The following is a 27,929-nucleotide window of genomic DNA, read 5'->3' as shown; positions in this document are numbered from 1 at the left end:
TTATGATTGAATTGGAATGAGCCACTCATTTCTTAATAGAAAAGAGCTTTGTCTTCAGTTTTTACTACACTTGAATTTCAATCACCTGGATTATTTTCATTTGTTTGTTTATTTGCATTTACTTAAGTGCTACTGATTATTCATGGCTTTGAGCTGGGGGAAGTGTTTTAGGTGTGTCTTTACCCTTAGTCTAACCATAGAAGGAGTTGGCGCATGTCAAAATTTGTTCTTTAAAAGCTCCCCTAGAGCTTGACAATGTTCTAGTGATTCCATTAGTGGCTATGGATGGAGGCTTAATGCCTTTGCCATTTTGGGATCTGACAGGCTGAAACAGCATTCTTTTTGGCCGCTCTGAATTTCATCTGCTCATCCATGCTTATAAAAATGAAATAAAAAGTCAGTCCTTGCTCTTGCTGTTGAAAAAACAATTGTAGATTTTATGAGGAAAACAATGAACATGTCATCCTGGATTTGGCAACAAGGAAGAGCAGGGAGTATATAAATTGTCTTTTGGGTACCAGCTGTTATGCACCAGAATTGTTTATATTAGTAATCCTCTGGTTGTAAGCTAGGAAATTGTATTTTTTTCCCCTAGACTATGTTTTATGGTGGAGACGAGGATTGAGGAATGTATATTAAATCTGAAATGGTCTCATGCTTAAATACCGCAATGTGGTAGACAGTTAATCTTCAAAGCAGTGAACGTACATAACTGCTTTATTGTCATCAACATATGTCTCTCCATAATTATCCTGGCTTATACCTTGGGATGAGCTAAAGATGCAAGAGCTGTTTCAGCTCAGCCAATAATGTGTTTATTTTTTGAGTTCAAAACAGAAGATATTAGGGGAAAAATCATACGGATTTGCTGGAAATCAGTAACTGTGAAATTAATGGTGGTGTCTGTTCAAGACCTGGGAGAGCAGGTGTTCGATAAGTTTGTCTAAACAACTGTGTCAATACACCTTCACCAACCTGAGACTGTTGAGGGAAATTCCTAAGACGGCCTGTAACATGACAGAGCATAACATGTAGTTGTTCCCAATGATCTGGTAATGACATGTGCAAGTGGCATCTAATGACTGGATTGCAGTTGACCTTTTGGTGACCAGGGATTTCCTGCTGAGAGAGTGTGATGAATTATTTATTTTTCAAATAAAAAAAGGGCCACTTGCATGCTAAAAAGGAAAAATAGTTCCTTGACTGGTATTTCCACTGAAAATGCAATCTTTGTCATTGACCTTGTCCTTCTTAGATGATAAGAGGAATGATCTTTTAGCAAAATATGGGTTGGAAACAACGTGGTCCACAAACTTACATGTGCAAGAAATAGATCTGTAATTGCCTCTAAACTTTACTTCTGTTGGATCTCGATACTATCCTAGAGACATAATTAAGATGTGTCCAGGGCTGGCGATCTAGCTCAGTGGTTCTGCCACCTGCCTCGCAAGTGCAAGGTCCTGAGTTTGATCCCCGGTACCAAAAAAAAAAAAGGAAAAGATTTGCCCAGAAGAGCCCAGTGTTATTATTACTTTCCTGGCCCTTTCCCTTCAATCTCCACAGTGTCCATGTCCTGCTAACTAAATCCCATATATGAACTTTTCCCCGAGTCTGTTAAGACAGAACAACCTTAGTACTTCAATGAGAAGGGCACTGGGATCAAAGCTGCCCAGAGGAAAACATATCTGTCAATACTTGAAAATATTATTCCCTTTAAAATATTCAAAGACTTCCTTTTCCTATTTCTAGTCCTCCAAGGGTATGTATAAAATCATAACACATATAGCAGCAGTGGAATCACTGGCTGGGGGAGCAGCAAGCATATTTCTTGGATAATATAGTATTTTATTTGGGAGGACTTGGTATACTTTGGGAGGCTCATTAATTTTACAACATCATTAGTTTACTTATTATTCAATAAATTTAACTTCTCTACATGAATACCTGTAATAAAATACTTTCTGTGGCCTTGATGTTCTCTGCTCTGAAGTTAGCCTGGGTTGGAAATAGCTGACTGGAATGTGGTCTGGGGAGTAAATGGATGAGGTAAAAGGCAGCGAGATTAATTGCTGGATAATATGAATCTGCTATGTGGAAGAATCGTCTTTTCTTAGGGGGCTTGCTCTGGGGCTTCATACTACATCACACTCTGCTAAAACTAGTACATGCTTCAACCATCCTTACTCATCCTAAGTCAATTGTGAAAGCCTGTTTTAACAATAATTGCCTATTTAGATCATGTTTTGTAGCTAGGTTTTAGTTATAGTACTCACCATATGGACCAAATTTAGACCCATGTAAATCATTAAGTTCATATGCATCTAGGTTCTATTTAAATGCATGCACATACATACAGTCATGCACCACAATGCTGTTCAAATGTTCTGGTCTGTGATGGGCCATGTATTTGATAGTAGCCCCACAAGATTTTAATGGAGGTGAAGAATTCTAATCCTAGTATGTTTATTGCACTTTCTCTATGTTTAAATGTGTTTAGATTCTCACATAACATTGTGTTGCAATTGTCTACCGCACACAATACACTAAAATACTGTACAGGCCTGTGGCCTAGGAGCAATAGGCTATATCATATTGCCTAGGTGTGTAGTAGGTAATAACACCTATGTGTGCGTGTAAGTACATTTTGAGGTTCACAAAATGATGAAATTACCTGACAATGAATTTCTCAAAACATATCCCTCTCATTAAGTGATGCGTGACTGTGCATACATACATATATAAGTGTATGTGCATAATGCATGCATGTAATTCTACATGTGGACATATAGAATTAGAATGATATAGAATAATAGCTTTGAAATCCAATGATCCAGCTTCACAACTGCCCTTCTCTGCACACACCTTACCTCTTCTCCTGCCCACAGCTTGGGGCTGGCAGGGATGACCACCTCTCTCTTATTTCAAGGGTTCTTAGATGACGTACCTGCTCTTTTTCTTTACATGTGTTCACTCATCCCTTGCTGTTGCCTGGCAAATAATTCAGATATCTGCATTATATTTTCTCTTCTTCTTTCCTGCTTCTTAAAAATAAATTTTCTTCTTGATTATGATCATTTTTCCAGTGTTCTCACAGTGATTTTCTTAAGTCATAGGACTAATAGTTCCATTTCCGTTTCTCAGAAATGATCGTTACATTCCCAGTGTGTGAGGAATGAAGGTCCCATAGCGTGGTGTTCGAGGGCTCCTCTATTTGCCCCTGCCATAATTGCTTACCTTTTTCTGCACCATCTCTTCAAGGAAGGTCAGGCTTCATCTGTAATTCCTCCACCTGTGCCTTCTTGATGTTCTTCTTGCTTCCTTTACTTCTTTCAGTTTCACCTGAAATGTGTCTTTTCACCAAGCCCTTGCTGACCATAATAAATTTTTCTTTCCTATGAACACACTGGATTTTATTATTTGAGTATACCTCTGTCAGTGGCCAGTCTAGAGGCATGACAAGCAGTTACCTACTTGGAGTATATGCTAATTATAACTCCTAGAAAATGGAGAATATGTCGTTTTATTCTTTGTCTTTCCTAACACCTAACATAATATCTTGTGAGTAGCAAAACTAAATAAATGCAGATTTAAATTGGACAAATTAATTTCAAGCTAAAAGAACTCCTAAAACAGTGAAAAGATTCTATTGATGATCAGTGGTTTTGAAGACAGCAAATGCCTAGTACCAGAATTTCTCAGAGTCCAAAAATATCCAATCAATTGTTCTGTCCATGTCTTACCTAATAGGTCAAAAAATGATGTGTTCATATACAGACATTAAACATTTTTGAAATGTAAATGTAAGTATGATTTTCATTGGCCTTTCTTCGTTAAGTCCTATTATGGTTTTCAAGGCTATAGAGTAATTGCAAAGAGTGCATGGGTCATGTCATCTCAGCCAGCATTCAGTAAATAATATGATTTCTCCCAAAATATATATATTTTTCTAATTATTTATATCTATTACTTTTTCTTTTTGTTACTATTTGGATGAATCATAACCCCTATTCACAAGCAACAGAATACCAGTTCAAAAGCATTTTGCTAAAGCATAAATGTCTTTTTGTTGTTGTTTTTTTTGGTACCAGGGATCGAACTCAGGTCCTTGCACTTGCACAACAGGCGGTGAAACCACCAAACTAAATCCCTGGCTCAAGCATAAATGTCTTAATAAGAGTGGGAATATAGTAGACCCTTGACTTATGAACTTGATTTGTTCAAGAGGGTTGGTTGTAACTCAAGTTGATTGTAAGTCAAGACTATTTTTTCCATAAGAAATAACAGAAATACCCATAATATGTTCCAAACTTCCCAAAGCACCCCTTAACTAACTTTTTAATAATAAAAAGGGGTTATATAATGTGGGTAATTTACCAGAAACACAAATAATTTTTCTAGTGTATTCACCAAAAAGTTATAAAATGTGCCTAGTTTACCAGAAACAACAATTTCACACTGTACTCACCATTCAATATGAAGTCTTTGGCTTGCAAGAAAGGAGGATGAAATGGAAAGTGGTTATTGTTTGGAAGGAGAGTCCATAAGAATGTCAGGAATCTGGCTGTCTGTCCTTTCTTTCCTTGGGAGAGTCTGTAGCTCAATAGTACCTCCTTCTGGCTCATTAGGTCTCAACCTTGTCAGAACTAAAAACTGGTTTAAGATCGTCTGCTTCTGTCTTTTCTTTAACACTGTTCTGTAGTATGACATGACATTGTCATTAAGAAGTGAATGCAGGGTGGGGGATTTAGCTCAGTGGTTCCACCGCCAGCCCCACAAGCGCAAGGTCATGAGTTCGATCCTCCATATCCAAAAAAAATGAAGCAGTGAATGCAATGATTGGCCTTTTCTCTATCTGGGTGGATCTTCTCTACAAATGTTTGTAGCTCTGTCCATTTTTTCAGGATTTCCTATATTTCAGAAGAACTTTGCTGCACTGACTGTTAATACTTCCCCTCCTCTTCAGAAAGCTCCTCAGCTGCCATCTGTGGTGCTCAGCCAGAAGTTGCTGAAGTTCCTCTGTAGACAGTTCCTCTGAGTGTTCCTCCACCAGTTGCTCAATATCACCACTACTTACTTGCAAGCCTATGGACTCTGCTATAGTGACAATGTCATCAACCATAGGTCATTTGAAGCCCCAGGCTTCTCTACACAGTCTTCAAAGTCTCTCTCCTGTATAATTTTAGGCCACACTTTCTTCCAGGCACATCTCTGTGTCCTTAGAGAGACATTGGCCCAGGATTTCTCGATTAACTCCACACAGGAAAGACCAGCATTCGGGTCGTAACTCAAGACTTTGTTCATAAATTAAAACTAAAATTCCCATTGTAAGCGAAGTTGTTTGTATATGAGGCTGGCTGTAACTCAAGGGCCTACTGTATAAGTACAATTCAAATTAGTGTAAGAAATATAAATGGTAAACAGGCCTCCAAGGCAAATGTACAATAGAATCTATTTGTATTGAAATGGTGCACTAATTTCATCCAAGCAGTATAAAGAGGAATTTAAACTAGAATTAAGATGTAAATTATTTTTAATTAAAATTTTTAGCCCTGATCCAATTATAATAAATGTGTCAGATAGTGACATGAAGCCTCTGAATCTTTCTTGCAGCTTTCAAACAAGACACAATGACCTTTATTTTGAGCCAATTAAATCTCTCTGGAAGATAAAATAATACTTTCCTCATCAAAATTAATGTATTTTGTTGTAAAAGATAGGGAAAATCACTGAAATCACAGCATCATAATTCAACTTTGCACTCTGTGTTTAAAAAAGTTAGGTAAATGTCACACTATGACTAAGATGGCTATAAAACCAGCCACAAGTTTAATGACAAATTTTATTTTATATTCAGAGAGAAAACATAATGAGTTTTTGGCAACATTATTGAATCAAATGGACACCACTGGAATCTGCCTATGTTGTGGAAAAGTAATTACTATCCTGGAATGGGCTGGTAGATATTTTGCTACAGAACAAAAAACCTAAGTGCAGGGCAGAAATCTGCATTTGGCATATGTGTGCTACACGTATGAGGGAGAGATTCACATTAAATATTTGTCTTGCTTCTTACTGGTGGTCCAAACTTTAGGAAAGGAAATTATTTTTAACTTAGCTAATGGCTATGTTGGACTCCATAATGCAGCCTGGAAAAGACATCCTGGGACTAACAGAGCTCAGCCCCATGAGCAGCAGGAAAATCACACTGCTGCATTCACAGACCGTATACAGTGCCAACATTTCACTTTCAGATACAGGGTTGGTGTTGAAGGTGGAGACAAAAAATTATAACCAATTATTTCCTAGGTTTCCAGGAAAAGGTTCTGTTTTTCCAAACTGAAGTTCACCATCTGAGAGAGGGAAAAACAATCATATTTTAAGAAAAACGCATGTTTTCTCACATGACACCAGGCATACAAAGACTATTTATGTTTCATATCATTCATTAAAGTGACATCCTTAGCAATGTATGTGGTACATATTCTAAGACCTTGAACAATCACTTTCAGGCAGAAACATTTCATTCCAGGACACCTTGATATCTGAAAGAAACACCAAACATTTTCCACTGTTCCTAATGATGATCAATTCCAACTTGGCTTCTCTGATACAGTGTAAATGCAAAGTAAGGAAAGAAACCAACTGTATTTGAAACTTGAAACATATTAAAGCAGTCATTCCCATGTTTAAATTGTGATTAAAAAATGTGTAAATAACAGCTTGCCTGTGGCTGACATGAAACAATTTTTAAAATATCTTATTTTTTAAAAGATTTTTTCATAATATTTTTTAAATTTACCTAAATTTAGCATTTGCATTTATGCCTAATGTTCATTAGTGGCTCTCAGGTGGTGGAAATTTGAAAAAAACACTATCAGTGATATTAAAGTGATAACTATCTATGATAAGTCTCAGACAAATTGTAATAAATTCTTTCACGCATAAACATATTTAGTAATATTAGCATGTTACAAATATGTACTTACCAGCAACAAAGTAATTAAGTACAGGGAGTATAATTTGCTATTTAAAATATTTAAAAAGTACAGTGATACCTCAGTTGTGGAATGGCTCCAATCTCAAACTTTCCACTACTCAAACAGCAAACTTAAAAAAAAAATCTGCTCAATGTTCATAATTTTGCTCAATAGGTAACTGAAAACCCGACTTGAAAACACCTGTTACAGCGGAGAATGAGGTGAACACAAAGGGGCGATGCTTCAGGGTAAGCCTTGCTCTTGCCCAGACAATGGTGCTAGTGTACAGTGCTTATGATAGTGCTGAAAACATTCGTCATTGTATTTCTTTTTTTTTTGCATAAAATATTGTAACCACAGCTCCAAGGAAAGTTAGTGATGCCAGCAGTAAAGCTAGGTGTGAGAACTACAATTGAGTTAAAGAAAGAAATCAGAAATCATTGCAAAATTTGTGAAAGTCCTGAAAAAATGAATTTATAAGTGTAATTTTTGGGCCTCAGAACCAATTATTTGGTTTTTCATTATTTCTTGTGAGAAAAACACGTTCAGTTCTCAACTTTTCAGTGTTCAAACACGAATTTGGGATTGAGTTCAACAACCGAGGTATCGCTGTATTTGATTACATTCATCCTCAGTCTTTGAGCTTTCACTTCATACGGCTTTGATACATTTGACAACTTGTAAAACATAATTTTAGCTTATTCCATAAATTGATAATATCTTCCACATAAATAACATTTTTATTCTTTGTTCAATCTTTTTCTTGAGCCATTTATTTTTATGTTTTCTATTTTCTCCTAAAAAATTAAGTTCTTTAATAATAAGGAAAGTAACATTTCTGGAAATCTTAGTAATTGTTGCAATCTGCACATAAGGAATGTTTGTGCTGAGTATTCTTATCCGTATTTATATTTTAACTTGTTGTAATGAAAGTGGGAATCAATTTGTTTTGTTGATTTGTTTTGTTTTGTTTTTTTTTCTTTAATTCCTAGCTTCTTAGTTCTGCAGCTATTTAGGAAATCAAATAAAGTTCCTCATCATTGGAGTAATGAAAAGCTAATTTAATTGTACTCTGCTCATAAAGTTGTAGAATCGATCAAAAATAGCACAATTAAAGCAGGGAATAATAAAGTGAGATTTCTATTTTTTCATGTTTTGTTGGCTAAGATATGTTGTAATCAAAGAAATACATTGCACTGAAAAAGATGTGTGTGTTTTAACCTCTCTTTCCCTGACCCTCTTTTTGCATGGAAAAGTTCCTCTGTACATCTGACTTTTCATTCTTTATTTTTTATAATTTTTTTTTAAAAAGATCTAGACATAAATCAGAGTTAATATCATTTTAAAAATGTTTCTGGGAGAGAAAAGAGCAAAGAAAAACAATTTATCTTTTATTTTGAAACCATGAAAGACCAAGATGAAGTATCCTAAGACACCAATTTTAGTATTTATCTTTGGGAAGACAAGCAAAAAGTGACAATAAGCTTTTCTTTAAAGTACACATTTGTTTCTGTTTTTTTTATTATCATGGTTTATCATTCGTATTTGCAGCCTTACTGTTTCAATTGTTGAGAATCAGCTTTAATGTGATTAAGATTTTTGTTCCATTTATGGAGCAGTGCTAGTCCCTAATATTTAGAATAGGGTAACCCTTGATTGGCTTTATGTAAATAAATCATATCTTGATGCCCTTGAAACTGGAGGATCCCCTAGGAGAACAAGCTATAAATCAGACTGGAAGAAAGTGAGCCTAACCCTGGAGGCCAGTGCTCCAAATGGCATAGTCAAGATGAATCAAATGCCTTTATTTCAGAATTTCAATCCATGGCACTTATCCCTTCCTTTTAACTGGTGCTGTCATGTTGAAATGACAGAGATTGAGTACTAAATTGCTGCTGTATAATTTTCCTTATCTCTCATCTATAGACTGGGTCTGATTGAAAGTTAAGATTTAGTGAAGAATGTTTTATGTAGGAGATTTTGAAATATGGGGAAACACACTGGAGAGAGAGAGAGAGAGAGAGAGAGAGAGAGAGAGAAATCATAAAATAGGCTTAGCATCTGATCTCTTCCTTAACCAGGACCTCTGTTTTATTACAAATGAATAAGCATTATAATTTTAACCATTTTCCCTCCATGAGTCTTTGTAGTAATCTCTATGTACTATCTTTTTCATTCATCAAAATTGTTTTATAATTTTATTTTCAAATGGCAAAGAGTCTGAAACATTTATTGGAACTCATTTCCAGTGATGTTATAAATAAGACTATTCATTTCCTCCATCTGAGTAAACTGAAAAAATATCTACACTCCCACCATTCCCCACAAAATTACCCTAAGTGCTTAGGTAAACAGCCTAAGGTATGAAGTCACAAAAAAATGTTATACAACAACATGATAATTACACATGACAATGAAGACCTGTCTCACAAGCATAATGCTGAATGAATGAAGGCCATTATGAAAGAGTGCACACTGAATGATTATAATTATGTGAAACCTAAAACTAGCAAAATCAATCTATGTGTTAAGAATAGTAGTTTTGTTGGACAAGGAGAGCCTGAAGGTATGTGGAGAGTTCTCAGGCACTGACCATGTCCTATTTCTTTATGTAAGTGTGTGTTCATTTTGTGAAAATCCATGTAGCTGTACACTTAGGTATACATTTCCCTGTGTATGTTATATTTAGACCAAAGTTAAAATGATTTATCCTCACTGGGACAAACACTAATTACCAATTATAGTGGAACCTTTGTTGTAATTTAGGGTGTACTTTTCAAAGCTCTATTAGCTCCAGTCTCCATCTTTTACTGTGGCTCACTAGAATGTCCTCTACTTGACTGTGATGACTTGCTTCCTCTTTTTATTCTTGCTTTTACCTCTGGTCATGAAGGAGTCATCTCTCTACTGGTGAATTCAGAACTTTCTACCAGAACTGCTTTACCAGCCCAAAGTTAATATTCTTAAGACATGAGGAAAAAGCAATATGGCCCCTCCTGCACTGTTGGAAACCTCTTCTCTTTAAGGAGTTTCCTTTTTCCTCACCTTCACTTATAGGTGTGACTAAGAGAAGCACTGGCAGGAGCCTTTCACAGAACTGCCAGTGACACATCACCCTAAGATGCTGAGTAGCTTGCCTGGAGAGATGCTAACAATGAGCAGAAAATCCTGCCACCTCCCCAAATGAAACTCTCCCACCTGCTTTAGCAAATGACATTATCACTTTGAAGACAGAATAGGTTACTACATTTATCTTAGCTTGGGCTGCTATAGCAAAACACCATAAACTGGGTGACTTACAAAGCACAGAAACATTCTTCACAGTTCTGAAGTCTGGAAGTTCAAGATCAGGGTCCCAGCATGGTTGGGTTCTGGTGATATCTCTCTCCCAAGAAGCAAATGCGGTCTTCCCATTACGTCCTCCCATGGTGGAAAGAGGATACAAGAGCTCTCTGAGATCCCAATTATAAGGGCACTAAACCCATTCACAGAGGTTCCATCCTCATAATTTAATCTCCTCCCAAAGGCCCGCCTCCTAATATCATCACATTTGCGGTAGGGATTTTAAGGTATGAATTCTGAGCGGATTCCTCTCAAAAAGGAAAGAGCTTCTTCGAAAAGAAATTCCTATTTTTAGAAATCTTTAATTGAATGGATCATTTGACTCAGGACAGTGTAGTGGAGAGGTTTATAGCCATTCTCCATAGGTCTGATGGTGGCTCAAATATAGGATGAATGGCTTGAAAATTTCTATTGTTTCTTCAATTGAAAAAAATTTAAATAAACATAAGAGGAATTGATAAAAAGTACATACAACTACCCACCTTGTTTAGGGTAGCCTGATCATATTAAGATCTCAAAAATGGAAACTGTTATTTGTGTATAGGATAGAGTTCTATATTCAGAGTAGGTAATCAACAGATGTTGCCTGATAAATATAATTTATTAGAGGAGTCTGATATATAAACACTACCCCATACACACAGACACAAAATTCTTCAAACTCCCATCACCTTTAGGCTGCAGTCCATTTTTGCATGCAGCTTGTTATAACCTGGTCCTCCTGGCTTTAAATGTTATGGTTTGTATCTAAATTATCTTCCCCAAAGTCTCATGTGTTCAGAGGTAGGGTTTCACATGGTGATTGGCTCATAAAAACTTTAATCTTATCAGTGGATTAATCCACTGATGAGAACAAGGTTTGATGGCTGCATGGGAGATGATGGAAATTTAGAGGAGGTGGGGCCTAGATGAAGGGTGTGGGTCATGTGGGCCCGACCCTGGAGACTATTTGGTTTGATCCCTAGCCCCTCCTAGCTCTTTCCCTCTCTGTTTCCTTACAATCATGAGGTAAGCAGCTTTCCTTTGCCACACCCTATGAATATGTCTACCTTATAATCAGTGGACCATGAGTTAAAGTCCCTGTAACCATGAGCCAAAATAATAATAATAATTATTATTATTATTATTATTATTTTCTCCATATATTTATGTCAGATATTTTGTCATAGCTACAAAAAGTTCACACAATGGAACATTACTCTGTTATAAAGAAGAATAAACTTGAGTCATTTGTAGGAAAATGGATGCACCTTGAGAACATAATGTTAAATGAAATCAGACAAACAAGGTTAAATATTGCATGTTTTATCTTATAGGAGAAGCCCAGAGTATAAGTAAATTGAAGAGCAAAATAAAAGATAATGGGACAGGGAGATAGAACTTTTGCAAAAGGGAAAGGGATCAGGAGACAGAAGGAAAGGGAATGAAAAGGTAATTAAGATGTGTTATGTCCACACACCAACTCTCCACAATAAATGTAATCATTATGTACTGTAAACATGAACTAATAAAAACAAACCATCAAAAGCTGACAAATATACATGGCCCTGCAGCCCGTCTCTCAGTCCTTTCTCTCATCCTTCACATGTGAACGGTGCCCACAGGTTTGAAGCATCCCTAGCCACTGTCTGAGTCTCTAGGACTTGGATTAGCCTGGCCCTTCTCCCTGAACCTCTCACCCTGCTCCTCTTTGCCAGGAAATATCTCTTTCTTTCCTCAGAGTCTTCTTCTTCAGGAATACACCTCTTCTTCCTACTAATCCTGGACAGAGGAAGAGAGCTCCTCTGGGGCTCTGCCTTGCTGGAGCATGGTCTCCACCAATCCTATCTCTTTCCCTCTCTCTCTTACACCAGGGGCTCCCTGAGGGATGGAACAGTGACTTGAACACCTAATACAATCCTTGACATTAATTTGTTGATAAATAAACTAGTGAAAAAAAAAATGACAGTAAAATTAGACATGTATGGTAGTCTTCCTTTGAACTGCAATCTCCACATTAACACCTAGGATCTCAATTTAAAACATGAAGAATATGAGAAAAACTCAATGGCTTTCAGTTAGCTCTTAGTATTTCTGAGTTTTAAATTTTCAGAGTTTGTGCTCTGTATTTGTGAGTTACCAGCAGCAATACATATGGATCTGGAGCAAAGCATTTGCTTACCTTCAGTGGTGAGGTATAGCACTTGCAGCTCAGACAAAATTTCCCAATGATTTCACCTTCACTGGTGAAATAAGGTCAAATGTTTATCCTTATGTCTCTTTCAAATCTGCAGTCTTCTTTTTTCTTACCTTCTTCACTTTGAAATCTGAGTAAAGAGATCTGGCAAAAATATAAAGACATAGGCAAGAGAATTTCTGACTTCAGTGACTGCCTTCCATAGTAAAAATGTCTTATTCTTTATTTACCAGGCTGGCTATCAGATTAATTCCACTGTCTCATTACTTATCTTCCCATTTTACTCTGACTGAAGTGATCACTGACTTAGAAAGATAAGCTTCCAGTAGGACAAAAAATTAGTAACACAAGCCGCAGATTTCTCATTGTATCTACTTTATTTCATCTCAATTTTCTCTTTAGGAAAGATTGGTCCCTACTGATTTATCCCCTGTTAACTCATAATTGGTATATTGTATCCTCAAGCTACCCAAATTTAAGACACTCTCTCATGGCCTACAGTGCATTGCTCCTTCAGTTAATTACCCAAGCATCCCCTCTGTAATAGAGTCCCTTCCCTAAGCCCATCCTATATAGGATTTCTAGAGCCACTCCTCTAGGCTCGAGTGAGTCATCTCATCTCCCTCTCTTTTTCTAGGAGAAAGGAGTGGAGTGCCTGGGGAGGCCAGGAAGGTCAAGCGTCTTCACAGAAAAATAAGCAGCTTCTTACTCTGCTCCTTCCTGCTTCCTCACACCTTCCTCTTAACAGACCCTCAGGAGACCTAGATTTGGCTCAGTTGCAATATTAGCCAAGCCATTTATTCAAATGCTTTCTCCTCCTACTTTTTGCTCTGGCCTCTAGCAACAAAATTAAATTTAAAAAGAAGTATAGTAACGACAAAAAAAGTGAAGTAACAAAGATTCCAATCATTAAATCGGTATCAAATTTACTTTATTTTGTTGTGAGTCTTATGTGATTATAGCACTAGTCAAATATATTCTAATTGCCTAGTCCACAACTTGTCTTTCACCATTAACTCTTCAAACTTTTACCATTTGTCTTAATCAGCAAATATCATAGATTGGGTGGCTTAAGTGACAGACATGGCTCTCTCCCAGTTCTGGAAGCTGGGAGTCCCCTACCAGAATGTGGTGGATTCTGCACCAGGTGAGGTCCCTCCTTCTCGTTTGTAGACAGCTGCCCTTACATTGTTGCTCTTGTGGCTTTTCTTCAGTGCGTGCTTATCCAGAGACTGAGATCCCTGGAGTGCAGGTGCCAGAGAGCACACTTCTTTTTCAAAGGACACTAATCCCATCGTGAAGCTCTTACTCTCCTGCTCTCATCTACATTAAATTACCACACTATCCCCACATGTAAATACTGTCACATTAAGGACAAGGATTTCAAAATAAAAACTAAGAGGAACACAAATTTTCAGCCCATAGCAAAGGCTGCTGTGGACCTGTTGTGTCTATGTGGATGACTTTGAGTAGTTATTTAGTTATGTACGTGCGTGTTTGGGTTAGTTGTTCCTTTTTGGTAAGCTTTAAGATAAGCTCAGCAGTCACTGTTGGACAACATCCATGTTAATGTCTTAAGTGTCTGGTATTTGTCCTCAACCCACCTTTTATCCTCTGGTATCAGTCTTGTACTTCAGGAGACTGATCTCTGTGAACCAAAGGTATCTCTGCCAGTGGCGGGCCCTGGCAAGAGGTCTGGGCTTGGGATAAGAGATAGGTCAAGGTGTTTATTATTGCACCTGCAAATGCAGGTTTGTGGTAGAGGAATAAAGATTCTTCCACAAAAGCAGCTCTTTTCCCCATTTATACTTCTCATTGGGTTCTAATAACTAAATTTTTTCCTTTGCACTTATAGATCCAGAAGTGTTAAGGGTTCACCATTGACACAAACCTTTGGGCACTTTATCATCGCGTACCTTTGAAAAGAGCACTTTCATTAAACTTGCTTCAGTTACCAGTTAAAAGTGTGGCAACTCTGTCCCTTCACCATTGCATCCACCATTATGAACATACCATGGATAACTTCAATTACAGAAAGAATACAGATGTTTTATCACTGTTTTTGTTTTTTTTTTGTTTTGTTTTCTGGTACCGGGGTTCAAACTCAGGACCTTGTACCTGGAAGGTAGGCACAGTGCCACTGAGCTATATCCCTGGCCCTTTTATTGCTGTGTTTTGAATCACAGTGATGACAAATACCGGATGCTGTCTGCCTTTGTGGAAATGGCTTCAGATGGACGTGAATATGATTTCAAAATACAGGACTTACTTATCTTGCTGGTTCTGTTCTAAAACTCTTCAAATAGGTATCTCTTCCTTTTTTAGAAGGAATTCAGATTATAAAATAATATGATGCTTTTAATAACATCAATAGTAGCAGTAGTGATAAGAGTAGTCAGCATATATATAAAAGTATATATAAAAGTATTTTGCCTATGTGTTTCCCGCCGTGTGCCCAAAAAAGGCTTGCATGATAGTCAGCAATTTTTTCCTGACTTCACAGATGGGAAAATTGAGTTCCATAGAGAGACTATATCCTCCTCACTTACCTCAAAATTTAGTAAAATGCAGGATAAAGTCAGAGAGAGCTTCTCAATTACAAGCCTTTTAATTCTACTTCAACAGAAGAAATCTGGTAGTGAAAAGAAAAAGAGGTGGAGGTCAGTGATATTAACTTCAATTTGCGTTTGTGTTATGTTAATTTGAATAAATATCCTAAGTCATGGGTCATCTGCTTGCAAAGCAAATGAAAATCTCAGATTTGGTTCCTGTAGTATTACTCATTTTCTTAAAAAACAGCTGCTGCTTTCTCTGTTTACTTCAATCTGCAATTCTGAAATCCTATCATAAGATCATTAACTTGTTGAGTAGACTGAAAAATAGACACTAATGGAATATAAAGTGATTCAAAAGCTTGGACTTCTCACTTGTAAGATGACAAGGAATTTTACATTTAATTCACATTTATCAGCAGGAAATCTGAGGACATTGACTGTAGTTTTGTTCTTTTCATCTTCCTCAAATGCATAGGCCAGTCTTTGCTACACATTTTTTTTCTACCTGCACAGTTGAAAAAGAAATTTCCTTTTTCTTTTTAATGTATAATATAGAGATTTAACACAATATTCAACCTATTTGAAGGATATAATTTTGTTGTATTTGAATCCCTACAAATCACATAACAAGAATTACTTTGTAGACTCTCTACTCTCTCTTATTTTTCATAAAACAAAACTAGTAAAGCCTTGGGGAATCTTTTTTATGTGATAAATGTATGAACCTTTGAGAAAAGCCCAGCTCCCTCTTTTCTCCCAATTTTTGTTCATTCTTTGCCTTTCCATTTCTCTTTCTATATAGCCAGTTTTGTCAAATTTACAACTTTGGAAATTTTAGAGAAGTAAGGGTTCAATTAAGACTCTTAGGATCTTATATCCTGGATTTTAAAAAATATTCTTGTATCTTGGATTTTTAAAAAATATGCAACTCCATGAGTGGTGGAAGTATAGTGACTGAAATATCCTCTTTTATAGAGAATAAAGCTAAGGATTATTTTGTAGTCCACTTTTTGGGGAAGGTAAGAAGAAAAATATGGGTTGCTTTATTTTGTGGAAGACTAAGTGGAAGAAGAAAATAATCCTTTCTTTCAAAAAGTCTATATGGGGCCATATATTAACTTGTTGGTTGGTTGAGAAGAAGGAGTGAATGTTCTTCTGCCATACAAAGCACTGGGTGGTCTCTTCCCATATCCAAAGGGAGTGTATATAGTAGTGGAGAATGAATCTCTCTCTCTCTCTTTCTCTCTCTCTCTCTCTCCCTCTTTCTCCTACAAATATTAGCCTAGTCAATTACAAGCAAACTACTGATGGAAAACAGAAGAAGATGCTAAATCCTAGCTGAGAGAGCTGAGAAAGTTTGTCTCTGGTGCATTTGTATTGTCTTTTTCAAGAAAATATTGAAGAAGGAATTGTATTTGAATAAATTAAATAAATTAACCAAATGATGTAGACAGAACAAACATGTCTCCAATTTTTAGAGATAGTGAGTGCCTTACAACTGAATTAAATTATTGCACTAATTACTCAGAGTTAGAATTAATGCAGACCCCACAACTGAAGGGCTCAATCCCACAGGTCTATCCAAATATAGATCTTATAAAGGATATAGATGAACAGTCAGATGACCAGGTAATGTACGGAGGATGAGACTTGGAAGAGACCCAAACAAACTCTCTCCCCCATGAAGCTGGCAGTACCGCACTCTAAGCAAGGGTATTTTCATCAGACCTAAGAGGTTTAATCCCTATAGTTTAAAGATTTTTATGGAACCTTCATCATATGGGTAATATAAGCAGAAGTTTTTGTTAGATAGGACAGTTTATTATCTCAGTTTCCAGGCTGTCTACTCCCCAGTGTATGGGGATGAATGGGATTGAAAGTTCCGAGGTATAGCTTTGCATTTGTGGTGACCAGCCCATTCATCTTGAAGCTGCCAGAAAAATCACCAAAATTTGCTTCATTAGAATCAAAGATGCTCCTATCAACAAGAAAATTTCAAGGGGGTTAGCAGCTCTGAGTACAAGAAACTCCTATTACCCCTATCATTCAGGAAATCACAAGGATTTTTAGAGCTCTATGTCAGAAACGAGGTCAAATATCAAATATTAGAATGCAAGATGCTCCTAGCACCTGCATCACTCAGGAAATTACAAAGGTTTTGGAAGGGCTATTTTAGTAGTTAGGAGCAGAGACCAAATATATACTTCATATTATGTCATAGATGGGAGACTCGGAATGTTGCCTGACTTCCATTTCTCAGAGGAGGCTATTATCCTGCCTAAGCCTGCCTTCTGCTACAAGTGACTCTTAAGAAACTAATTATCTTTTCATAGCTCCAAGATGGAAAGAGAAGTTTTCTGTCTTCCAAATTATAGTTCCAAAACAGTTTTTATGCAATCAGTTTATTTATTACTTCTCATCCTAATTCTTATTCATGGTAGAATGACTTTTTTTAGGAATTAGATATGAAGAAATGAAAGGTTTCATGAGTTTAAGTGCATCAGATGTTCAGATTTATGGCCTCTAGCCCCATATTCCTGAAAGGGAAGTCAGGTAGCATGCCCAGGACTTCTAGGCTCAAACACTTTCTATCCAAAATTTTTCATATATTCTTTTGTATTTAAATTTTTTATTTTATTAGTACATGTTTGCAGTACATAAAGTTTACATTCACCTTGTTTTCATCCCTCTTCCCCATTTCTCAATGGAGAATCAACCAAATCATCAGAAAAACCAGTTGAAGATAAACAAGCCCATTAAAAACATTTAAAAACCCACTCTGTTGCAGGTTCAGGCAGTTGTCCAAGTATGATTTCTTTTCAGGATATAATAAATACACATTTTCTGAAGAAATATTAGCCATATTTGTCCTTTGACCCTCCTGTTCTGCAGGAACTCATTTAGTGTCACACCTATAAATCATTTCTTTTTAAAAAAATAATGAGCTCCTACTGTATGACAGACATAAACAGAAAAAAGACTTGAATATAACTATTTCCCCCACCCCTCCATCCCACTCCAACCCTCTCATAATTTTTGGTTTAGAAAGGATCAGTAGAATAATTTAACCCATTATATTTCCTGCATTTGATGGCATTTTCTGTGTATAGTCAATATTGAGTCCATATTTTGCTAAAAGAAACATTGTTAATTACTAATTTCTTATCTACAACAACTCTAGGAGAAAATTATTGAATCATCTATGCTTAATCTGAGTAGGTGTTAACTAGTATTCTCTGCCCAGAATCTCTTTTTTTGTAAAATATTTAGACTTTTTCTTACCAAAGAGATAGAAATTTTACAGGAATTCAGGGAGTGAATATTTTAAAGGGTTGGCAACCAATATGCATATTCCCATGCATGCACGCATGTGCATACACACACTCACACACGGACACACAGCTACCCAATTGAAGCAAATATAATAAAGTATAAGAAGCAAGATCTTGGATTAGATAGCTGGTTTTCAAATCCTAGCATTGCCAACTCTTTTTCATATGGACACAGGGCGTCAGTTCATTTTTCAGAGTCTCAGTTTCTACATACAAAAAATAGGACTAATGTGGTGATTTCCTCTTCATTGTAGGAAGGATTAAATTAGATACATCTGTAAGTGATTCTACATAGTATATATTCATTAAAATTTTTTGTAAGTCTTTGACAATGGTATAAATAAGACCCAAATTAAATGACAATAATTTAATTAATATGGTCAAAGTAATAACACAATATATTAACTACTATATTCAGGTTAAAAGGAAACAGCTTCGTGTAGTCCCTCTGAACTTAAACTAAGAGGAATCTCATAACATCTATCCATACTACACCTTTTAAATGGACTATTAGTGAACATGGAAAGAAGCTGGAATGAGCATATGGCTTGGCATACAAGAGAAGTGAGCCCAGTAAATTACTATTTTCTGTAAAAAACCACCATCTGGATGTTGTTCAGCTGCACTATCTCAGGAATTTACATTGTCATCTTTCAATACAAAAGGGATCTTTAGAAAGTAGAAAATTCATCATTTCCTCTAAAAATCAATCCTGTTTAGAATCCTGACCTCTAGAATCTATCAGCTATACTTAATTTCTAATTTATACATAGATGCTAAAATGAAGAACTTCTTTATAAATGTTCCAGCAGAGCATAGGATTAATCTTTCAATATTGAGAAAAGGTAAAAATTAAAATGAAATCTATTATTTATTTCAGTTATCTCTCACTGCAGTTTGGAATTCCATGCCCATCTATCTCCTTCTTATCTACAGATAGAAAGTAAAAGTAATAGTAAAACCAAAAGTCCCTCCAAAAACTTTTAGCCATAGATTGTCCTTGCATGGCCTTGTGGTTCAAACCCTTAGCCAATAAATGAAAATAGTTATTCAAACAGCTCCCTGGATCTTGACAGAAATAGCTGTAAATACACCTTGGAGGAAAATTTCCCTCAGAATTCTCAGAGTTTAGTCTGATAGAGCTAATAATATGAAAAATTTGCTAATTAAGAGGAGAAAACCCTTCATATACTAAAAAACTAAAAGCAGAAATCCAAACCAAAAAATAAACTGCCTTTAACTCTCAGATGGTTTAGATTTTGAAATTATCATATATAGAATAAGAAATAATATTTGATATGTTTTAAATTAATATTAATTCATAGCTTTTAATTTAATTATTATTATTTTATTTTTTTCATAATGAGTCTCACTCTGTAGCCCACGCTGGCCTCGAACTCACAGTGATACTCTTGCTTCAACCTTGAAAGTGCTAGAATTACAGGCAATGTGCCACCAAGCCTAGCTTCGTAAAGTTTTTTTTTTTAAACTGCTATAAGCAGATCAGGCAGATTTTTCAAGAAATAAAATGGAACTTCTTGAAATTGATATATATATATATATATATATATATATATATACACCTACAAAATATATAATAATACAGATATGATTTATAAATATACATGACCTTTGAAAGATAGAAAGAGAATGGATGATCTTAACCACCCATTAAACACACTTGGAAAAAAGAATCTCTTACAGAAATGTATATTTAAAGAAATTAGCCAAAATATAGCACATAAAGTTAAGGAGGTAGAAAATATAAGCAATAATATTTAACATTTGACTAGCTGGAATTATAGAATACATCAAAAATTTTAAAATGAGGAAACAGTATTTTGAGAGTTAATGGCTAAGAATTTTTCAAAATTATTGAAAAGCACAGATTCTCAGATTCAGAAAATACAATGTATTTCAAGGAGGATAAAGAAATTATCACCTAAGCCCTTAAACAGAGACCAGCTTGGGCCGGGGATTTCAGTGGTTCCGCTGCCTGCCTTGCAAGCACAAGGTCCTGAGTTCAATCCTCGGCACCAAAAAAAAAAAACAAAAAAAAAACCAGAGACCAGCTTCACAATAGTCAAAGAAAGAAGACAGATGGCTGATATACAAAGAAATAACAGACTGACAGCATGTTTCTCTACTACTGCAGCAGACAGGAGAATTTCTCAAAAGTGTGAATGTAATCATTATGCATTATAAACATCTACGAATAAAAATAAATTTAAAAAGTTAAAACTGTTTTTTAAAAGGTAAGATAATTTTCAAGACACAAATGTGTGTATCCAGAAAATGTATTTTTCAAGAGTGAGGCCATACTCTTAAGTGAAATAAATAGGACACATATGTGTAAATACCAAATAGTTTCTCTGGTGTGAAAAACTATAAGTGTAAATAAGGATCAAAGTGTATAATTGATACTGTGAAATAGGAAGAAAAGGTCTAGAGGAATGGGGGGATGGGAGGGATAGGGGAAAGGAAAGAAGGGAAAAGGAAAAAATGGAAACAAATTATTTGTAAATAGGGAAGGGTGGAGAGGGTGAAGGGAGGGCTGGGAAATGGGAAAAAAATAAGAACCTAGATACAGCATGTGAAGATACAAGATCCCAATGATGAATATAACTATATTATATACCTAAAATGTACCAATAAATACACTTAATTAAAAAAGGGTGAGAGTAAAATCACACAATTACAAATAAACAACAACTGAGTAAGTTTATGATCAACAGGTTTTTTCTAATGTAGAAGTTTTAGGGAGAAAAATAACTGAAATAATCTCAGAAAGAAGATTCAATGAGAAAATGTAAGAAAACTTGGTAATAGAAAAAGAGAGACCCAAGTAGGTCTAAACAAACAGGACTATACAAGACAATATTTGTGCCATTAAATAAGATGAAACAAATGAACAGAAAACGAGAGTAGGAAGGCTGAAACCTAGGTGATCAAAGCCAAAGCATTTTAATACCCTTGCATAATTTTGGAGGAGATTAAAGTCATCTGTAAAGTCCAATAAGCACTGAAAGAAGAGAATAAATTTTAAGTTCAAAGTAAACGTAATAAATATTCAATAAATCTGAAAAGACAAAAAAATGTAAAGAAACATAATAAAGTTAGCTACTACAGGTATCACAATACATATAAAAAGACTAACTTCCTCAGCTAAAATGTAGATATTATCAGATTAGATGATTTAAGAAAAAATGCAGCTGAAATATATACTATTTACAAGATCTGAAAAAGAAATATTAATTATAAGAAAGATATGATACTTTCAGACAATCAAAATGTACTAGTCAATGATTAATATGACTTAAGGCAAAAAATAAATAAATTTACTATTATAGTGGAAGATTTACAAGTAGCATTCTCACTAATTGAGGAGTTAATATAATCAAAAGAAGTATGAATGATATAAGCTTATAAGTGAAATATAACTTAGTGTTTGAGTACCTGGTTAGCATGTGCAGGGCCCTGAGTTTAATCCCCAGCACTACCAACAAACCAAACCAGACAAAAAGCCCAATCCTCAAAATGAGTTACTAATATTTTCTTGCATTCATTGGATAATCATGAACAGCTGACCATAGTCCAGACCAATGGTTAGCAAGCTAGAGCTGACAGACCTAATCCAGCTCCTGGTTTGTTTAGGTATGGCCCTCCAATAAAAGATTTTCACACTTTTAATGACTGTATTTTTTAAAGAAAAGAAAGTAATATGTGATGTGAACATGTGTGGTCACAAAGCCTGAAAGATTTACTATGTAGACCTTTATCAGCTCTATTATAGGCCTTCATATCAGTCATGTTTCAACAATTATTTATTAAGACCTGCTGTGTGCTGGGCACTGCTTTAGGCACAGCAGACACCTCATTAGACAGAACAGACACAAACTCTTCTCCTCCTGACGCTTATGTTCTAGTGGGGAAGGTAGACAAGAAGTAAGGTAAATAAATAAAACATGGTATATTTGATGGTGATTGGTGTTAGAAAGAAAATAAAACAGAAAAAATAATGACTGTTCTTTTGCAAAATTAAATACTTCAAGTACGTAATTTGTGGGCCAAAAGAGATTTGTAACATAAGTTTTAAAAATACTTACAATTGAGTCATTATAAAAACAGTACATATTAATGCCCTTGAAGTACAGTTCGGGGGAAAGCTTTAATTTTTCATGCTATATTAGAAAATAAGGATTGAATATTAGTGAGCTACAAAGCTAACTTAACTTGCAAAAAATATTAAAATAAGCACAAATAGATTAGAAGGAAGAATAAGGATTATAAATTAATGAGGTTATAACAAAGGAATTACAGAGAAAAGTATAGATTACAATTTCCAAAGGACTGCTTCTTTGAAAACAGTAATGAAATATACAAATGTCTGCTGAGAAGGATCAAGAACAAACATACTAGAAAAGAAAATTAAAGTATTATAAATGAAGGAAGAAACACTAAAAGATTTCACATATAAAAGAAAGAAAACCTTATCACCCATAAATTTAAAAAGTTAGGTACAATGAACAAATCCTTTTTTTTTCCATCAAGTTTATTGGTATATTTTAGGTATACATGATGTATCTTGGTTCTTATTTTTTCCACATTCCCTGGCCCTCCCTTCACCCCCTTCTTCCTTCCCTATTTACAAATACTTTGTTTCCATTTTTTTCCTTTTCTCATATTTTTTCTTTTCCCTTCTTTTCTTTTCCCTACCCCTCCCATCAAATCCTTTCTAAAAAATGTAAGTTACCAACTGCGACTCAGAACTGTTCCATCTGAATAATCTTGCAACAATAAAATAAATTACTTCAATAGTAAGAGAACTTTCCCCAAACAAAACAACTTGAAGAATAGGTAGAATTATCTTTTTCTACCAAACTTTCAAAATCATTACAGGAATATTTTATAAAACTGCTCCAAAGTATTGAAAAAATATGTACATTTTCAGACTTATGTTGAGACCAGTATAATTGCCATGCCCAAACTCAAGAAAGGATTTGCAGCAAAGGAAAAGTACAAAAAATTGAGATTTGTTTACATTAGGAAATATATAAATGAATTTACCATATCAAAAATTCAAAGGAATAGACCCAAAATGGAAGCAATCCAGATGTCCATCAACTGTAAATGTGAAAAGGGAATGGATTATGGGTATATGCTACAACATAGATAAATCTTAAGAATATTATACTAAGTGAAACAAGCCAGATTCAAAAAACTATGTACTGCAGGACTGCATTTAAGTGAAACATCCATAAAAAACGTACAAAGCAGAATGGTGGTTTCATGCATGCCATTGGGGGTGGGAATGGAGACTGACTGCAAAAACAAAGGATATTTTGGGGATAACACAAATATTCTAAAGTCCGATTTGTTGCACAACTCTGTAAATTAACCCAAAAAATCACTGACTTTCATTGCTATTGACTGCATGTTTGTGTCACTCCCAAATTCTTATACTGAAATCCTAAGCCCTAGTATGATGGTTTTAGGTGAGGTCTTTTGGAGACTATTAGGTCAGAAGTGTGAAGTCTTCGTAAATGACATCAGTGTTCTTATGATTCTTTTTTCTGTAATGCAAGGACTCATGGAACAATCTTCAGCCTGGAAAAGGGTCCTCACTAGAATTCACCCACACTGGCATCCCGATCTTGGGCATTCAACCTTCTAAATGCAAGAAATGCATTTCTATTGTTTATAAGACACCTGGTATGTTCCACTTCATTACAGAAGACTGGATTGATCTATTCATTCAAGCTTAAAATAATTTAAAGTAGAAAAAGCATAAGATCATCTCAATAGAAGAAAAATGGTAGAAAATACAACAAACTATTCATGATATTTTAAAAACCATTCAAATAAATTAGAGGTAAAAGAAAATATCTTTAACTGGGATAAAGATATTTAGTCCAAAATTATCTTACAATTGACAATATTTATTTACTCTTAAATAATATTGTATATGGAAACTTCTCTAGTCTTCTCTTTAAAAATGAGAACAAAAAGGGGCTAGATGTGGGGGCACATGCTTGTAATCCCATCTACTCAGGAGGCCGAGGCAGGAAAATGTCAAATTTGAGGCCAGCCTGAGCAATTTAGCAAGATCATGTCTCAAAATAAAATTTAAAAAAATTAAAATGGCTGAGAATGTTGTTCAGTGGTGCAACACCCCTGGGTTCATTTCCTACCACAAAAAAGTACCATGCCAGAGTTTGGTAGTATGTATCTGTAAACTTAGTACTCTGGTAGCTGAGGAAGGAAGATCTCAAGTTGGAGTCAGCCTTGGCAACTTAGTGACTTAGCAAACCCTGTCTCAAAATAAAAATTTGAAAAAAGGTATGTCATGTAGCTGAGTGTGAAAATATGAAGGCCCTGTGTTCTGTCTCCAATATCTCAAAATAACAACAAAAACCCTAAAAGTTCAAGTGCAAAAAATAGGATTCATTGAACTTCTCCTCCCAATTCTATCCACCCAGAACCTTCCATACAGAAGCACCAGTTCAAAGAACCTCTTCTTTACATTGTTAGCCAAGAAGTCGAAATAAATGAGTCTAATGGAAAAGATCTTTACATCTCAAATAGATTATAACCTTCTCAAGAACAGGGACATCTTTAAAGAGAGTGCAATATTTGCAAATGTGAGCCCTGGAAAAATGTATGTGTAATGTATAAATTGGGTAAAAGGGTAAAAGTTCTTTCCCATCCTCACACTTCCTTTAACCATAAAATTATATCTCATCAAATAAATAATAAGTAGCATGACTACATAAATCAACATTTACACCCATGTTTTTGTAAAACCTAGCATGAGCATGATACATGATGAAGTGTATTGTGCTGATAGCAAAGTTTCTAGCCCAAGGTCCACAGAATTAAAGCAACCTCTTCCTAAGTCAGCATCCTGTAGTGGAATGACCACTGGGCTGGAGACCATGACACCCTGGGGAGTTTTGGTCCTGACCAAAGGCAACTTCTTTTCCAGATAGATAAATAGATAGATAGATATCCTGGAGATACACACACACACACACACACACACACACACACACACACATATATATTTATTTATATATTTCTGGGAATATATACCTCTATATACATATATATCTTATATATACCATATATTATATATATACACATATATATATTTATTTATATATTTCTGGGAATATATACCTCTATATACATATATATCTTATATATACCATATATATTATATATATTATTTCTATACCTTCTATATAATATATACCTTCTATATATATTACATATAATATATATACCTTTTATATGTACTGTATAGAAGATATTCTATGATCCTATGATGCTGCCCCAGATGAACTTCTGTGTTGCCAAAAGTTTACCCACACAGTCAGCAAAAGGCTTTTCTTTCTCCACCTTGTGTTTGTAATTGTGTGTAAGGATGTGTGTGTGTGCACACATGCATGTATGTATAAGTATGCTGACATGAATTATTTCCAGCATTAAAATTCAAAAGGATAGAATTGAAAGCAGAGACTTGTACACCAATATTCATAGCACCTTTGTTCAGAAAGGTCAAAAGGTAAATAAAAGAATAAAGAAAATGTGGCTGATACATACTATTGAACATTACTTAGCTGTAGAAAAGAATAAAATTATGATATGTACTACGACATAGATGAACTTTGAAACAGTATATTTAGTGAAGCCGAATTCAGGACGACAAATACTATATGATTCCATTTATGTGAGCTACTTAGAATACTCAAATTCATAGGAAGAGTAGTGATTGACAAGGAATGAGAGGGGAGAATGAGGAGATATTTTATTGGAACAGGGTTTCAGATTGAGAAGATGAAAGAATTTTAAAGGTGGATAATGGTTGTTGTATAATAATGGTAATGTACTTAAGGCTAATTAACTGTACACTGGTAAATAGTTAAAATGCTAATATATTTATTTTACTACATTTTAAAAAACAAGTCAGGGAAGATAAAAGAAGTATCTTATGTTTGCGTTTCATGGTAAGACTGCTTTTATTTATCTTTCCCAAACATTTTTAATAAAAATTTTTGGTATGATATTAGGAAGGGGAAAAAAGGAGAGGAAAGGGGGCATTTCTTGTGTTGCCGGTGAAAATAGCAGCAGTTTTACAGTAAGGTGAAAATAATCTTGCTGTTTGCAGTTTTTGTTTTTGTTTTCTCCTGGCCTATAGAGTGTTAGATTTCTTTGACACATCCATGTTCTTGGCTAAGAGGCCAACATTTTCCTTGAGCAAAGTACCAGCCACTGTGAAGACACAAGATCTTAACTTTGTAGAGAACTGAATAAATTAACTCACCTTAAGATGGCTCAGTTATTCCAGAGGGATTTCAGCAACTAAATGTCTAATTTTGTCCATACACACACACACAATGCCTTTATGGGGGGAATATTGATCTAGTTTTAGTTATATGTCATCATGAAGCAAATCTGTCCTCTTATTCCCATGCACTATTAACAAAATTTCAAGATGCATTATTGATAATAGACACAAATAACCTGAAAGCTTTTTTTTAATCAGATGCAGGCATTTCTCTTACAAAATTCTGGCCTCATAACCAAGGACATGAATGTGTCCATGAATTTTGTTATTTATTGGTGGCTTTCTTATCTTTTCATATTGCTTTTACTCCCACTGTATTTCAGTTAAATCACTTATATCCCTCAACAGAAAAATACAATGTTTTTTCTGAAATATTGGGGTTATGATCAATTCCCATGCTGCTTATTTATGTGTTTCCTGTCCAAAGAAAACAACAGTAAATGAAGACAGGTTGTTATACAAACCAGATGCTAATTAAAAGCAGTTTATCCATATTATTTGAGTTATAAGGTTTATCAATATAATTTGTCCAAAATTCAACTATTCTGTTGTTAATTTGTAAGCAAGTTAGGTTTTCCTAAATTTCTGAATTAAAGACAAAGTTAAATATCCTTTCTTTAGGATAATAGATATGTATCATTCAAGGTTCAATCCCGAAGCAAAACCACATGACTTTGTGCAATAACAGTTTTTATTAGAAACGTTAGTCATATAATAGATAAGGAAAGTTGACAAGTACAGATGAAACAGTAGAGGAAGGGATCAAACAACATTACTTCTCATCCTCTATTGATACCTCCAAGGGCGAGTAGGAAGTCAGGTAGAACCAGCTTCTGCAGAGAAACTTCATGAGGAAGAGTGGTGTGGTCCCCGACGCTGGTCCAGGAGCTGTCAGTCAGCAGGACGAGCAGTCTGGAAGAAGCAGAGGCTCCAGAGAGTGGGGCTTGCTTACTTCTAGCCATGACCATGACTATGAATGACCATGATAAGCTGAAGCCACAATGGTCACTGTGAGGTCACTCTTAGAGCTCCAACAGATTTCCATTCTGCCAGTTCTCCTCAGAGGGAAAAGGTTCATGGAAACACAGTTCCTGCATAGCCTCAGGACAAGTGCCAAAGAACAAAGTTTTTAGTTGTCACAGGGCAAGATATTTAAGAGTTGCCAAAGACTTTTCAGCTTTCCCAGAGAGAAACTGA

The 27,929-nt window shown here is 35.3% G+C and overlaps 1 protein-coding gene and 1 long non-coding RNA gene across 12 annotated transcripts in view; one reads left to right on the top strand and one right to left on the bottom strand.

Annotated features, from left to right (window-relative positions):
- Macrod2 (mono-ADP ribosylhydrolase 2) overlaps window positions 1–27,929 on the top strand; it is a 2,157,923-nt gene that overhangs the window by 1,184,696 nt on the left and 945,298 nt on the right. The window lies entirely within an intron of this gene.
- On the bottom strand, window positions 4,452–27,686 carry LOC147824637 (uncharacterized). Its single transcript, XR_015441956.1, has 5 exons — window positions 27,529–27,686; window positions 15,045–15,127; window positions 12,481–12,639; window positions 10,278–10,397; window positions 4,452–6,350 (listed from the first exon to the last, which is right to left on the bottom strand). It is a non-coding gene; the product is annotated as an uncharacterized LOC147824637 (long non-coding RNA).

The sequence above is a fragment of the Heterocephalus glaber genome, unplaced genomic scaffold (genome assembly GCF_053883595.1).
Source record: "Heterocephalus glaber isolate CG9 unplaced genomic scaffold, H.glaber_assembly_v1.0 deba00001532, whole genome shotgun sequence".
Taxonomy (NCBI): domain Eukaryota; kingdom Metazoa; phylum Chordata; class Mammalia; order Rodentia; family Bathyergidae; genus Heterocephalus; species Heterocephalus glaber.
The sequence above is the reverse complement of the archived record's forward strand: the minus strand, read 5'-3'. Positions and strand labels throughout refer to the sequence as shown.